This window comes from Thamnophis elegans, unplaced genomic scaffold, assembly GCF_009769535.1.
Source record: "Thamnophis elegans isolate rThaEle1 unplaced genomic scaffold, rThaEle1.pri scaffold_96_arrow_ctg1, whole genome shotgun sequence".
NCBI classification, from domain to species: Eukaryota; Metazoa; Chordata; class Lepidosauria; order Squamata; family Colubridae; genus Thamnophis; species Thamnophis elegans.
Window position 1 is genome coordinate 169,238 of NW_022473919.1, and position 14,394 is coordinate 183,631.

A 14,394-nucleotide genomic window follows, 5' to 3' on the forward strand; every position below is an offset into this window, starting at 1 on the left:
ACTATCTGGGTAGGTGTGGCTCGGTGGTCATGTGACTGGGTGGGCTTGGCCAACTCAAGTTCACTCAGGTCGATGGGCACTTCACCTTAGCTATTACAATGTAATAAGGGTTAACCGGAGAGGCAGTTTCTGTAAGCAGGTCAATAAAGATTAGGCTAGAAACAACACTAGAATGTTCCTTCCTGCCTTCCTTACAGGATTAGCCCTGTAAAGTGGATCCACCACATGAATGCGTGCAGCACTCACGCATACACGCGCAGCACACGCATGCGTCCTTACCTCCTGAGACGCTCTGCGATGGCTCCACAATGCTCCAGCAGCTTGCCAGAGCGTCGCACATGCGCCATACACTCTGTGCGCATGCACAGAACGCCAAAGACCTCAATACTGGTAAGGAGGGAGAGCAGGCCCTCTGGAAAACTGTACCAAAATGATACCCGGCGCTCCCAGCAGGCACCGGTACGCCCACACTGGAGCATACCGATCGTAACCCACCACTGTCCTCTACCTACAACAGCTCATTTAGTGTCTGTTCAAAGTTACAATGGCACTGAAAAAATGACTTATGACCATTTTCCCAGTTACAACCTTTGTAGCATCCCCTCGATCTTGTGATCAAAATTCAGATGCTGGGCAACTGGTTCATACTTATGACAGTTGCAGTGCCTCCATGTCACATCATCCCCTTTTGCGACCTTCATACAAAGTAAATGAGGAAGCAAGATTCACTTAACAACCAGGTTACTAACTTATCAACTGCTGTGATTCACTTAACAACTATGGCAAGAAAGGTTGTAAAGTGAGGCAAAACTTACTTAACAAATATCTCATTTAACAACAGAAATTTTGGGCCCAATTGTGATCATAAGTAGTATTACCTGTATATTGCCTTCAATCCACAGTTTACTTTCAACATCTCCTTCATTAGAAAAGTCCTACTAAAAATGAATATTGGTCACTTCAGGTCACTCTTGATGTTCTGACCTTTGCAAAAAGCACTTGATATAACAGTTGGCAGCAGGCATTGTCTATGAAATCTTGTGACTCCAAAAATAAATAGCTGAAAGTTTATTAATTCAGTTTCCAGATTTTCTATGGGTGAAGGTAGTAAACAAAGTGAATGAAAGAATACATTGTCTTCTATAATCCAGAGGTCATTTAAAAGCTGAAACTGAGTACAGATGATTAGTAGGTAGCAGGAGAGAAACATAAATACTGCTTGTATTATAAGAAATATATTTAACTTGCAACTTGGCAAGGATGGGACTTGTCTCCTGGATTTAGTTTGTTATTCAGTAAAAATCATACTGTGTGAGTGAACATACCCACATATTCTTACTTAACTCATTGCATATAAAGAAGGTCTTGTAATCAATCTTTGGCATCTCCACAAAGGATCCTTGGTATCAGAACTGGAAAGACCCACAGGGCCAACCTCTCCACTAGATTAGATAAGGCTGGGCCAAATGGATCGGAAGCCTACACTGATATAAAGCAGATTCTTCTAGGGACAATATGCAGACTGTGCCTCCATTAATAGCTGCAAGGGACATAACTGTTCATTTATACCCTGCTTCACACAGACTTTGTGTGAAGTAATTAAAATTAGATGTCATCCCCTTAAGATACTCGCTTTGATTTTTTCACATTTTGAACTAGTCTGCCCTACACATTTTCCACCCTCTCCCATATGAAAAATATGTCTGTAGTAGTTGCTTCTTTTGAATTCGAGTCATGGCACACTGGCCTTCTTCCCCCCCCAGAGCACAAGGGAAGCAGCTCTGGTTTTACTTTTTAAGGCCAAGAAGCAAATCTCTAATTCATCTTTAGTTTACAAAGCACCCCATATCTCAAATGGGTATTACATTATGAAGTTGAAGTGGATCCCACATAGAAGAAGACATAATGAACATAAACAATCATGTTTAAGGTAATTGGATCCAATTATATTTTCAGCATTTAATAGGGGATTGGTAAGAATATACTGCTTTTAAAGGTTCTAATACAAATGTACAATGCAAATGTACTGTTCTAGCTATGGAGAACGCCGGGTGGCGAGCCAGGACTTTCTCAAATGCTAACCGTTTTAATCATTCTAATTCTAATCATTTATCGATTCTCCCTCGTGCTGGTTCCTTCTGTGAAAAGCATGTTGGCGGGCTGCTCGGGATGGTGTTGGGGCATAATGGTTTCTGAGCTTTGCCATCAACACCTCCCATGTTACGGTGTGCATGGTCTGGGGAGCTACCAACATGCCCGCAATGTTAAACATCTCTGTGCCACACAAGTTTAAAAAACACAATTTCTTCCTGCTTTCTGACAAATTGGTGTAGTTGTTGGCATTTAAAAAACATTTGAAATGGGATATATGAGTCCCATGTTTCTATGGCTCCACTGAAAACCACTAACATGTTCATGGAGGCCATTCTGAGGTAAAATTGGTCCCTACATGGATAGCACTCGGACCAATGTACACTCAGGCCTTAGTGACTTCACTCAACCACTCATTGAGTGAGTTCCTCTGAGAGGAATTTCAGCTCTGCGTGACTCAGCTCTGTGCTAGTGACCCTTGTCCGCTCTTGCCTGGGCTCTACCTCAGAATCCCACCTTCGTCGCCAATGTTCTAACTAGAGAGAATGCCAGGTGGACAAACTGAGGCGAGCCAGGACTTTCTCAAATGCTAACAGTTTTAATAATAACAGGTTGCCAACGCAGCAATTCACAATGTGCATGTCTCAGCTAACCAACAACAGCTGAGCCCTGTTTGACAGCTCTTTATATATGCTGGCTGTGAAACAGTTAGCCAATCAAGAGTGAGAACAGCACCCCCTAGGCAGACGGACTGGAGGGAGAACTATAGGACATAGTATGTACAAAGCTACATGCATGCCAGGGCATGGAGAATGACACCAAATATTCTTTTTAGAACAAGTTTCCATTTGATTATGATAGAAACATCCCATCTATATTGACTGAATCTGGTCCCTTCCCAGAACACTATGACAATTGCTCTTTATGTTAAGAGATCCACCCTGGAGTCATCTCTTGAGTTACTTAATTTGTCTGAGTTCCTACTTTACACTAAACCCAAAACTACTTTCCATTTTTATGGCTTACCATGTTTTACAAACTGGTCAGGTGCAGTTAGTCAATAAACCATAATTAACATTTTTTCACCAAAATCACTTCAAAAATATCACTTCTGAAACTCAGATCAATTATTTATATAGTATAGTAATGTGAAATTGTGAAAGACTGTTATGCCTGAACTTGCTTGTTAGTTTAAAGTTTAGTGCAGGTAGGCCCTTTAAGCCTGGATGCGCAAATTTGAGTTAAGCCAGGTTTCAATAAGACTGAATTGGGCAGGTGAGGTTAATAAGATCATCTTCTGGCAAGAATACAATTCAATTGTCCCTGAGTTAATTCCACATCAGACAGAGAGAAATTGCTTGATCAGGAAGATATATATCTTTCTGTTAGATATTTTTCTTCAAGAAATTTCCTAAAAAAATAATAATAGTAAAACCAGGTGGATGTGGGCCCAAAGTAAAAGGATAAAAATCGAGGTCCAATCCAAACCTTTAATATCCTAAAAGATTTGGACCAGATTATGCAAAAAAAAATTGTCTCCAATCTAAGTTTCAAAGGTCCTGTGATGAATGCCTCCCTCAATGAAGTAGGAGAGCTAGGGCCAGGGTCTTTTCAATAACAACCCCTATTATGAAACAGAAATAGATTTGTCCAGCACCATCTCTGGATTTTTTAAACACCAGTTGAACTCCTTTCCAGCCAATATAACCCTAAACTCTCTCTATTTAAAGAGGGAGATTTCTAATTTTAGGGTAGTAGTACATTTTGACGCTTTCTGCATTTACTGTTGGTTTTGATATTATGCTTTTATATCCCATCTCTCATCTGTATTCAAATTGTACCATCTTGAGAATTATATGTGATTGGATTGAGCTACCATATGGAGTACCTTCCATCCTTCTGAGGTGGGTAAAATGAGAACCCGGATTGTTGTTGGGGGCAATATGCTGACTCTGTAAACTGCTTAGAGAGGGCTGAAAGCCCTATGAAGCGGATATAAGTCTAACTGCTATTGCTATTGCTACTTGCCCCAGCTTCTGCCAACCTAGCAGTTCGAAAGCATGTAAAAAATGCAAGTAGAAAAATAGGGACCACTTTGGTGGGAAGGTAACAGCGCTCCATGTGCCTTTGGCATTTAGTCATGCCAGCCACATGACCACAGAGATGTCTTCAGACAGTGCTGACTCTTTAGCTTAGAAATGGAGATGAGCACTGCCCCTAGAGCTGGAAATGACTAGCACGCATGTGCGGGGGAACCTTTACCTTTACCTTTTGATTGACCTTGCTGCTAGCCATTCGTTGCTTCCTTCGGTTGCTCCTCTCCCCTTTTTGTATCAAGTCCAATGTCCATCTTTTTGTTGAACAAGGGAGCAGAAACAATTAGCATGAATCATCAATCATTAATGTGCTGGAATTCTTATTGATATTCAGACTCTTGCAGGTGGTGACTCAATCATAAAATTACATGATTTTGCAAAGGCAAGCTGCACATCTATGCTGAGAAAAAATGTTCCATCCTGCTCAGTAAGAGCTGACAAACCTTTTAGTTTCAACTTTTTGACAGTGGCTTTTTAAATCTAAGAAATATTGAAGTCAGGTAAACTTTTGATAGTCAAGGATTATGTTAAATATAAAGCTACAATTTGAGAGGTTTGTAATTTCACAGCATGACTTGAAAAGATTCTTTCAAAAGGTTATTTTAGATGATATACCCATTCTAATAGTTTTTTTTTATTTTCAAGGGGCATTGAAAAAGAGGGATTTGGAGACTGACTGCTATCTATGGTTTGTCAACAATGATCTACCACATCCAGATTCAAGATAATTTAGGAATATTCCATTCTTAGAACATTCATCTCAGTCCATTTAATTGATAGCTATATGTTTAATGAATGACTGGGGTATTTTCCATTGAGCTACAGTGATAGGAAAAGTGATGAAAGGCAAATTCCATTCTCCTCTGACCGGGAGGTCCTGAGACCTCCTGTCCATAGAAGGGAAAGGTTTATGGCTATTTTTTATAAGAATGGTTATTTAATAAACACCCAATAAGTGGAATTAAGAAATCTACTCAGTGGGGGTAATTGTAAAAGCTTGTTTTTATGTAGTTGTATCTGCAATAAACCCAGATGTGAACTTTTACCTCAGGACTACCCAAAACGTTGCCATTGGACCTAGCAGCATCAGCTACATTAGGTTAATAACTATTCATTATCTAGTGTTGCTCTAACCTACAGCTTTTCCTTACATTATTATTACTGTGTTGTTATTATTATTTTTGATAACCGAAAAGGAATCCACTCACTAGATGATGATGATGATGTGAGATGATGATGATGATGATGATTCTCAAATGTCCTTGAGACCTGCCTTAGTTCATTCTAGATGTCCAAGAACAAATGACATATAACATGTTGCCTTGTGTAGTATATTAGAACAGAAACAACCTATTTTCCTCACAAGATTTGTTTAAAACTAGAATACAACTATGCTGCTAGACTGGAAAGTAGATTTATTAGTATCACCTTTTCTTAGAACTGCTTGCAATAAAGTTTTCTCCATTTTTATTAAAAAGAAGCAAATAGATCACAATGAATTTGAAGAAGTAAAATGGTAGCACACTACAAGCTGCCTTAATGGTTCTGGGGAGTTCTTTGCAAATGTATAGGCCTGTAACAGCACCGAAGCTATCCAGAAGCAATCTACACAAAATTGGAGAGCTTGCTTGGATTCTGAAATTTGATCAGCTCAGCTCAACTCCAGTGAAATTGTGGACCAAAGTGGATTCCAGGCAGCAGAAATGTTCATCTTGTCTATTCCTGATCTCTTGGGTTTCTTAGTATTTTATCACCATCACTTGTTGAGTAATGACAGTAGCAATTTTAGAATTATAGAATCATAGGACTAGTAGGGACCTTGAAGGTCTTCTAGTCCAACCCCTTTTCCAAGGCAAGAGTCCTTATACCATCTCAGACAAATGGATGTCCAATCTTTTCTTGAAAACCTCCAATAATGCCCCAATAATAAATAGATGATTAATTTATTTGCTGTACCACAGAATGAGAGAGGCACAGAAATTTCCACTTTCCCAGATTGTTCTTTTAGTCCTCTTTCTCCTCCTTCCTCCCCATGCCTAGGGAGCACGAATGAGGACTCTGAACAAGATAAGAGGGGTGAGGCTGGTAGCTTTGTGGGAGTGCCCTGAATCTGGAGTATAGAAAGCTCACAGAGAAAATGTTGATTATTTGTTATGCATGTGCTTACTAAATTGCATCAGCTATGAGAACCAATATTTAATTCTATTGTTTTCAGCTTTAAGAATGTACTCATCATCGTGATTGAGAAATAGGCAGTTCTTTTATACATAGCATTTGTACTATTAGTGAATCAGAAATCACTTAAAGGTTCCTTAAACAGTTCCAGTTGTTTCTTTGAAGGAAACTGTATAATTTCACTACCCAGCAGTCAAAACCTGATTAATATGAAGAGCAGCAAACCAGTCAACTGCTTGAACATACCCTCTGCCAGTGATCTTAGTTGGCCTTGGGAGCAGAGCAAAAGAAGATCATAGTTAGTATATAGCCACCTATTAACTCCTGGGTAGATGGTTTTGAATCCACTTATGCTAGGAGCAGAACATCACATATTTGTCCTCATATACATTTTTCCTCTTCCCAATTAGGACAGCAGGAGAGAAACAAACAAAAATTGGTGGCAATAGTGACAGAGAGATGTGGGCTGAGTAGTAAAAGAGATAAGGGTCAAAACTGTGAAGAAAAGAAGTTCCAGAAAAACTGGAAGAGGGAGATCTAATCCTTGGGGCACTACATGCTCAGCCTACACAATGGAATCTGCAGGATCTTCAAAACTGGCAGCAATAGAAGAAATTGGGAACATTAATTTCATTTTTTTTCCTTCACATGGAGCAAAATCCTACACTGATTGATGGGTCATTTTTATTTTGGCTGCACATCCTGTAAATGCTATCTTTATTCCACTTGTTTTTGGTCTTGTTTTGGGAAGGGAATTCTAGGATTATTCTGGGAATACAGTACTAGAAGCAGATGGAACATTACTGTAATAATAGAGTAACTGTAGCCATACTTCAGAAGCCAAGTCATGATAACTCTATCTACTGCGGTGGCGCAGTGGTTAGAATGCAGTAATGCAGGCTGATCACTAGCTGCCAGCAGTTTGACAGATCGAATGTCACCAGGCTCAAGGTTGACTCAGCCTTTTCCTAGTTCTACTTTTTCTTCTAAGTTTAACTCTCCCAATTTCTCAAGAGCTGATCCAAGTGGCTGTGAACAGTAGGCTATTGTAAGCATAATATAGTTTTTGATTTGTGAATTCTATAGTTGACAATCGTAACATCTATAAGAAAAGCAAGCTTTAAAATGTCATTTATTGCAAAGTCAGTGAAAAAAAAGCATTTGAGAGTAAAAAACGTGGAGCCAAACAGAATGTGACTAATTTAGAGAAAGCTATTTGATCACTTATGATGCAGGTGGAATGGGGAAAACTTTACAGTAGCAACATTGTTCCTTTTATCATACAACATTAATTTCCAGATTACCAGAAAATGAAGTGGAATTAGTGTGAAATATTTTGGGAAGGCAGAGAAGTTTCTTTCCTTTTTTATTTATTTATTTCCTTGCTTGTTTTTTTTTTTTTGTCATTTTGTGTTTTTTTTAGTTAGTTCAGGTTAGCTTTTCTTTTCATTTTTAACACAGTTTATTAAGTTATTTTATTGCAGTTATACAATAGTTAACATATAGTTAATTTTATTTGATATTATGTTATAGTATCTATATTTTGTTAATCACATTTTATTAAGTTTTAAAGTATTGTGAAATACAAAAGTAAGTAAGAAGATAATGAGGGGGAAGGGGAAAAGGGGAAGAAAAGTGAGGAAAGATGGGGAAAGAAAAGAAAAAGAAGCATTGACTTCCGACTTTCTGTTACGTAGAATAAGGATTAACAACAGAGCACAACTTTTAGGTTTTCCATAATAGTATGAACAAGTCATTTCTATAAAGATCTATCAGTCTAATTTGTAAAACCCAAAATCAAGATTTAATTATTTTCCACATCAAGCACAAAGTTTAGAAGCAGTTTCCATGTGGAAACATTATCATATATTTTTAAGGAAATGTAATGCTTTTAAAATTCCAAAAAGCTTAAATTAACAAAATAAAAAATAGGGAAAAATCTGATGTCAGTTTGCCTATTTGTGATAGTCAAGGAATGTAATGAGATGATAAAATTATTTAACTACCTATTCATGTCATTCAACCCTCTTGTAGCTTTCTTTCCAAGAAAAACTGTATGAACACTAATATGGAAAGGCAGCATGTAATGCAGAAACCCTTTTTACAAACCCTAGAATCCAATATAGTAGAATATCCCAAACTTCAGAAATGTGTGTTTGAATTTTGAATTTCTCTTATCATTCTCAATTTAAAGAAATGGGAGATGAAACAAAGATAAAGCATAATCTGATCATTATGAATTACATATGACCTGGAGGATCTGTAATATTGCCATTATTAACCATATAACTGCACTCCTTTATGATCAGCAATTATTTACCCCAGGGCTATTTTTAAGAAGGCAGTGATGAGGTAAAATGGGGAGATGCTTTATATTAATTTAAGCATGTGGGATCCTGATTGAGACCACTGCGCAGGGGGAGGCGACTTAATTTTCCTCCCCCACAATTGCTTACTTTGCAGAATTCCTCACATGGTAAATTAAACAAGAAAAACATTCAATTGTTACTGAGATTAGTGTAGAAATGTGAAAAGCAAAATTGAAGGGTGCAGAAAAACAAGTCCCTTAAAAATAACAGAGGCAAGATCTAATCTAGTGTTTCTTGTTTTGCAGCTATATTTCACGAGAGAATCAACTCACACAGTTACATTAATCAGTGAATAATGTGAAAGTATGCTCATAATTGGGGCATAATAGGTTATAATGAACAATATTGTTGCAGAAAATCAGGAGACCCAGACTGTGAGATCAAGAGAAGCTTTATTTGGCTAAATAGTTCAGACAGAGACAGCAATTTCTAACATCTGAACAGCGTTCTAATCAAAACATGCATTCTTATAGCATGTTCAAAGCATCAAAACACGGAAATATGTTAGCACATTTCTATTGGCTAAGCATATTATATCATGCTGCCCTTTCATGTCTAGGCCGCAGGTGGCATGCAGGAAGCATTAATTTCATACTAACTTATGTGGTTAAGGTCTATGCCTGACTTGCAAGCGAGACCTCCAACTGACTTGACCTACTTACAGCAGGTGTTAGCTTTCGTGATTTGACATTTTAAACTTCCTGAGTTCAAGCTTCCTGTTCCTCAAGACTCAGAAAATGTATAACGAGATAGAAGGGATAAACGGGTCCCCCAGGAGATCTTCTAGTCTGACCCCGTATCATGTTCACTCTTTATATCCAAATCTCGCTTTATATCCTGCCTTAATATCACAAAAATCTACCTTGAATCATATTTGTTGAAATCTGTGCAACTAATGTAGTATACACTGCAGTTTTTCAGTCATGGAATATTTCTCCTCAGATCCTTCACATATCACTTCAAGGAGTTGTCTCTAAAGCAGAGTAATTTGTGCAGTTACCAATTATGCTAGACAAATAAAAACCATAGTATTTTCTGTGCAATGTTTTTTTCCATCTTCATGTGAAAAAACCACTGATAAGTGAGAGCTGATATTTACTATGCACTGCAGTTGTTTTAAATAAAGATGTTGCCTTTAATAATCATTAAAAAAAAAAACCAGTGTTTGCATTGGTGCTTTTATGGTATAAATTATCTTTATTGTTCTGAGAATTGTCCAACTATATTCCCATGACCTACTAATGCCCTGACTACAATATGGGTTTGTGAGTGTACACTTCATTGTTTTATCATTTAATCATATTTCATTGCTAAGTACAAATGGCTTTAAATGGCTTTAGTTTTGAATGGCTTCAAAATGCCATCCACATAATTTAAAATAGGCTGGTAATCACACTGGAGAAAAAAGCGGGAAGGGTAAGGTCAGCTTTCCTTCCCAGGACATTTTGGTAGTAGCAGCCCATTCTAGATTTTCCTAGAGCTATAATATGTAGTGCTGGAGTTCTTGATTTTAGTAGAAAATATAACTTTGAGTATTTTGGATTTTTTTTAAAAAAAGATTTTGATAAAACAGATCAATACATTTCTAGTTAGGAAACTGGCTCACTGGGAAAGCTAACAAGAAGAGTTTAGTATGAATGGGAATTCCTAAAAGCAATGATGATAAATGCTCAATTGCAAGTAACTTCAGTGAGAAAAGAAACAGAAAACCGCAACAGTACCTAAAATAACCCCATGAAAAACTCAGTGAAGATTTGAAAACTAACAAAAAAGGGCATATATAGGATGTAGAAAGAAAGCCAAGTAGGAAAAGCATTTAGAACACAGAATCAGCACAGATAGCTCTGAACTGTGGAGGTGGAATCCTGAAAGCTGCAGTTCAGTCTGTCATGAACAGCAAAACATATCTTTACATACAGTATATTCAAAATAAAAGTGGATGGGAAGAATAAGACACACACAGAAGGCAAGAATAAAAAGGGAGGGTACTTAATTTTATTTGGCACCCATGTGCCTATTCCTCCCACAGAACCATCCCTCCCTTCTACTCTGGTTGGAGAATTCTGCAATAAAGAACCATGTCAAGATTCAGGAACAAGCTGGTAGAATGGGAAGAAACCAGTAACATGAATTTCAGCAAGGCACTTAGATAGGAAATATCAAAGGCATCAGAATAGGGATTGGTGATGATACCAGGAGCAGCCCAGGCAAAAAGGCTTTTTGCATAGTTTGGTACATCCCAAGCTGAACATAAACTATGGAAATAACATGACACAGCTGTAAAGAAACAAATGAAGTTGTGGGCTGCATCAACAAGCTTATAGTATCGATGTCCACAAAATTATTTTTCATTCTTTCTTATTATTGTGTCCAGGTTTAGAGACTGCATTTTACGACATTTACAAATTGAAGAGTATGCTGAGGAGGGTCAAAGATGATAAGGAAACTGGAAGAAAAACCTAAAAGGAATTATTTAAAATATCCAGTATGTTTAGCTTGGAGGAAGGAAGACTATTGGGAGACAAAACTGCCTTCGAATAGTTGAAACTCATATAAGCCACAGAGCAGAATTATTCAAACAATTGACTTAAATTATAGGGAACTAGATCTTGATTGGACATTGGAAAGAAATTTCTGACAGTCAAAGTTGTCCAACACTAAATCAGATGGTGGACTCTTTTTCTCTGAGGGCATTTAACAGATTAACAGAGTTGGAAGGGACCTTGCAGGTCATTTAGTCCAACCCCTGCCCAAGTAGGAGACCCTACATCTGCTTCTACCTAGGAACAACTCACAACTTCCTGATTGCAAGGCGAGAGCTCCACCTCTAGGCCACAGTAACAGAGGCTGAATAGCCATCTATTGGGAATGCAGTGACAGTAGATTCTTCCTCTGGGTTGGGGGAGTCAGTGATGTTGTAGTTGCTTTGGCCCAGTGATTACCAACCAGTGGTCTGTGGGAAATTTTGGTGGTCCGCAGAAAAATTATTGCATTTTTATATTGCGCTAAATACTATTTATCTTTTTAAAAAATCATATTAGTGGTTCGTGGGATTTAAAATTATGAATTTAGTGATCCCTGAGGTCTGAAAGGTGGGTGACCCCTGCTTTGGCCTGTCACAAAACATCAATTTACCAAAAGACAGATTGCTGAATGTCTCCATTCTCTAGTCTTCCAGATAGCATTTGAACTCACAGTCTAACTCACAGACTAATAATACGCTTGAGACTGGTGCTTTTCAGCCTGCTAATTTCCATCTTTTTTTAATTAAAAGAAGCTAAAAATAAAGTAAGTTGAGATACCTCATCATATTATATGCAAAGCCAAAGTAAAACACTACAACTTAGTGCAATGTTTGAATAACCGGGGCTGCTGCAATGCGAAACCCAACTGCAGCCCATTAATCATTATTGCATCCTAACTATGCCAGTTATCCACAACAATTAGCCAATTGATTTATCTAATCTCTATTTATCCCATCTTCATTTGCTTAATTACCAGCATTTATTATTATTTCAGAATATTTAATAATTAGTGTTCCTCTTGATGGGTGCATTTATAGAAGTTGACACTAAAAGCAAAATGGATTCTGAGTACTCTACATAAAAAACAGACTGTAAAAGTAAGTAAAAGAAATATGGAGAACATAAAATTGCTAATTTCCTTATGAGTTTTGTGAACGTATCTCACTAATTTCTCTACATTCAAACAATATAATATACATTAAAAGATTGTTTTGAATACATTTTAAGTAGAAAAGCAATATATAAATGTTTATAAAGCAATACATAAAATAACAGTGAAATTTGATCTATCCCTAAGAAGATACTCATGGAAATGACTAGTGCCTCACTAAGTGTTATAGGCATGGGATCATTTCAACTTCTATGAGAAGGACATCAGTGCCTTGAAATGCTGTCAAAACTTGCCAGTTAAGTTTTGTATCTGGTCTCCAGTCCAGCTCAATCCGGTTCAAACGTGGCAGATCAAGAGTCTTATATGAGCTCCTCTGACCCTAATGGTATGTATATATTTAAAGATTCTTCTGAACCCTCATAATTTTTTTTAGTAATGCATGTTTATTCTTGCTCTTCTCACCACTATATATTTTTGTTTCCCGTTATGATTTCATATTGTCTTGAAGTTGCTTTTAATGGAATTGAAGATTTATCTTGTTAGGAGACGTCATTAAACTCATAAAACAAGCCAACCAGGTATGAGAGATAATTACAGCTGGCTGGTCAACGAATTAAAAATAATCATATTGTGTTACCTAGATTTCCCAAATGTAAATTGCTATAAAAAAACAAATACTTGTCTTTCAATATAATTTATACCTTAGCGGATTTCTTTTTCTATTGGCCAGTATGATAAAGAATATTTCAATAAGAGTGAAACAACAGGGAATGTAAATGAAATATAGTAATAATAGTCTTCAACTTCTTCAAAATTGACATTCTAACATGTACAGAGATTACCGTGTATTTTATGAAATGGGTTCAAGTCTCTGTGTGCACAAAACACTGAAGAAAGTCAGTGTGTCTTATTTAGGCTCAACCATTCTCAGGAGTCCTTGAACATTGTTCGTGATGGTTGATACATATAGAAGTTGTAGCCCAATCATCTGGAGAATACAAAGTTGCCTATTTGTAATGTAAGAAATCTCAACAAATCTGCATCTACAATGTAACAATCTTAGCAAATGCAAAAGTGAAGAAGTATGGCCGTATCTTTACAAACTGACTAAAATTCTATCCATTTAATGAACAAAAACATGTGTAATAAATTACATCAGAAAGTAGCAATGCTTTAATGTAATGACCAATCCTGCTTGAACTTTGAATAAAATTATTGAGGATTTTTTAAAAATTAAATTGCATTTACTTTCTGTTTTCAGAAATACACGCACATACACTTTGTTTGTAATAACCTTATTAAAAAAATCATTATTTTTTTTAAGAGTCACAGTGGCACAGTGGTTAGAGCGCATTACTACAAGCTACTTCTGCTGACTGCCGCCTGCCTGCAATTTGGCAGTTCAACTCTCACCAGGCACAAGGTTGACTCAGCCTTCCATCCTTCCAAGGTGGGTAAACATGAGGACCCAAATCTTGGGGGGCAATATGCTGACTTTGTAAACCGTTTAGAGAGGGCTATAAAGCACTGTAAAGCAGTATATAAGTCTAAGTGCTATTGCTATTGCTATCATATGCAGTAGCTATATAAAACATAAGGAGATTGACTAAAATTGGCATCAAATGATTTTACAAACCTGGAATTCAGCAAATTATTATTAAATTACAAATCAAGAGAACCCATGCCAAACATCTTTAAAAAAAATTTTAAATGTTTAAAGAAAACTTTTGAAATCATTAAAATGGCTGCTAAGAGACTCTGGGTACTTACAAAGGAAAGTAATTTGCTAATCTTGCTAAATATTACATCTGAATCTCAACACAAAATAACTACTGTATTTTTCGTGTATAAGACACACCTTTTTCCTTCAAAAAAGAGGCTGAAAATCTGGGTGCGTCTTATACACTGAATACTGAATTTTTTTGTCTCCTGAAACCTCTTCACCAAAATGGCTATGTATAGCTTGTAAGAGGCTTTCAGAGAGCTCCTGAGGACTGGGAAGGGCAGAAATGAACAAAAAATGGGCT

At 37.1% G+C, this 14,394-nt stretch overlaps 1 long non-coding RNA gene across 1 annotated transcript in view; it reads left to right on the plus strand.

Annotated features, from left to right (window-relative positions):
• Nucleotides 1–13,731, plus strand: part of LOC116523711 — a 31,954-nt gene extending 18,223 nt beyond the window's left edge. Inside the window, exons 3-4 of the long non-coding RNA XR_004257100.1 lie at nt 12,688–12,752; nt 13,692–13,731. This is a non-coding gene — a long non-coding RNA (uncharacterized LOC116523711). The remainder of the gene's footprint in view (nt 1–12,687; nt 12,753–13,691) is intronic.
• Nucleotides 13,732–14,394: the final 663 nt, after the last annotated feature.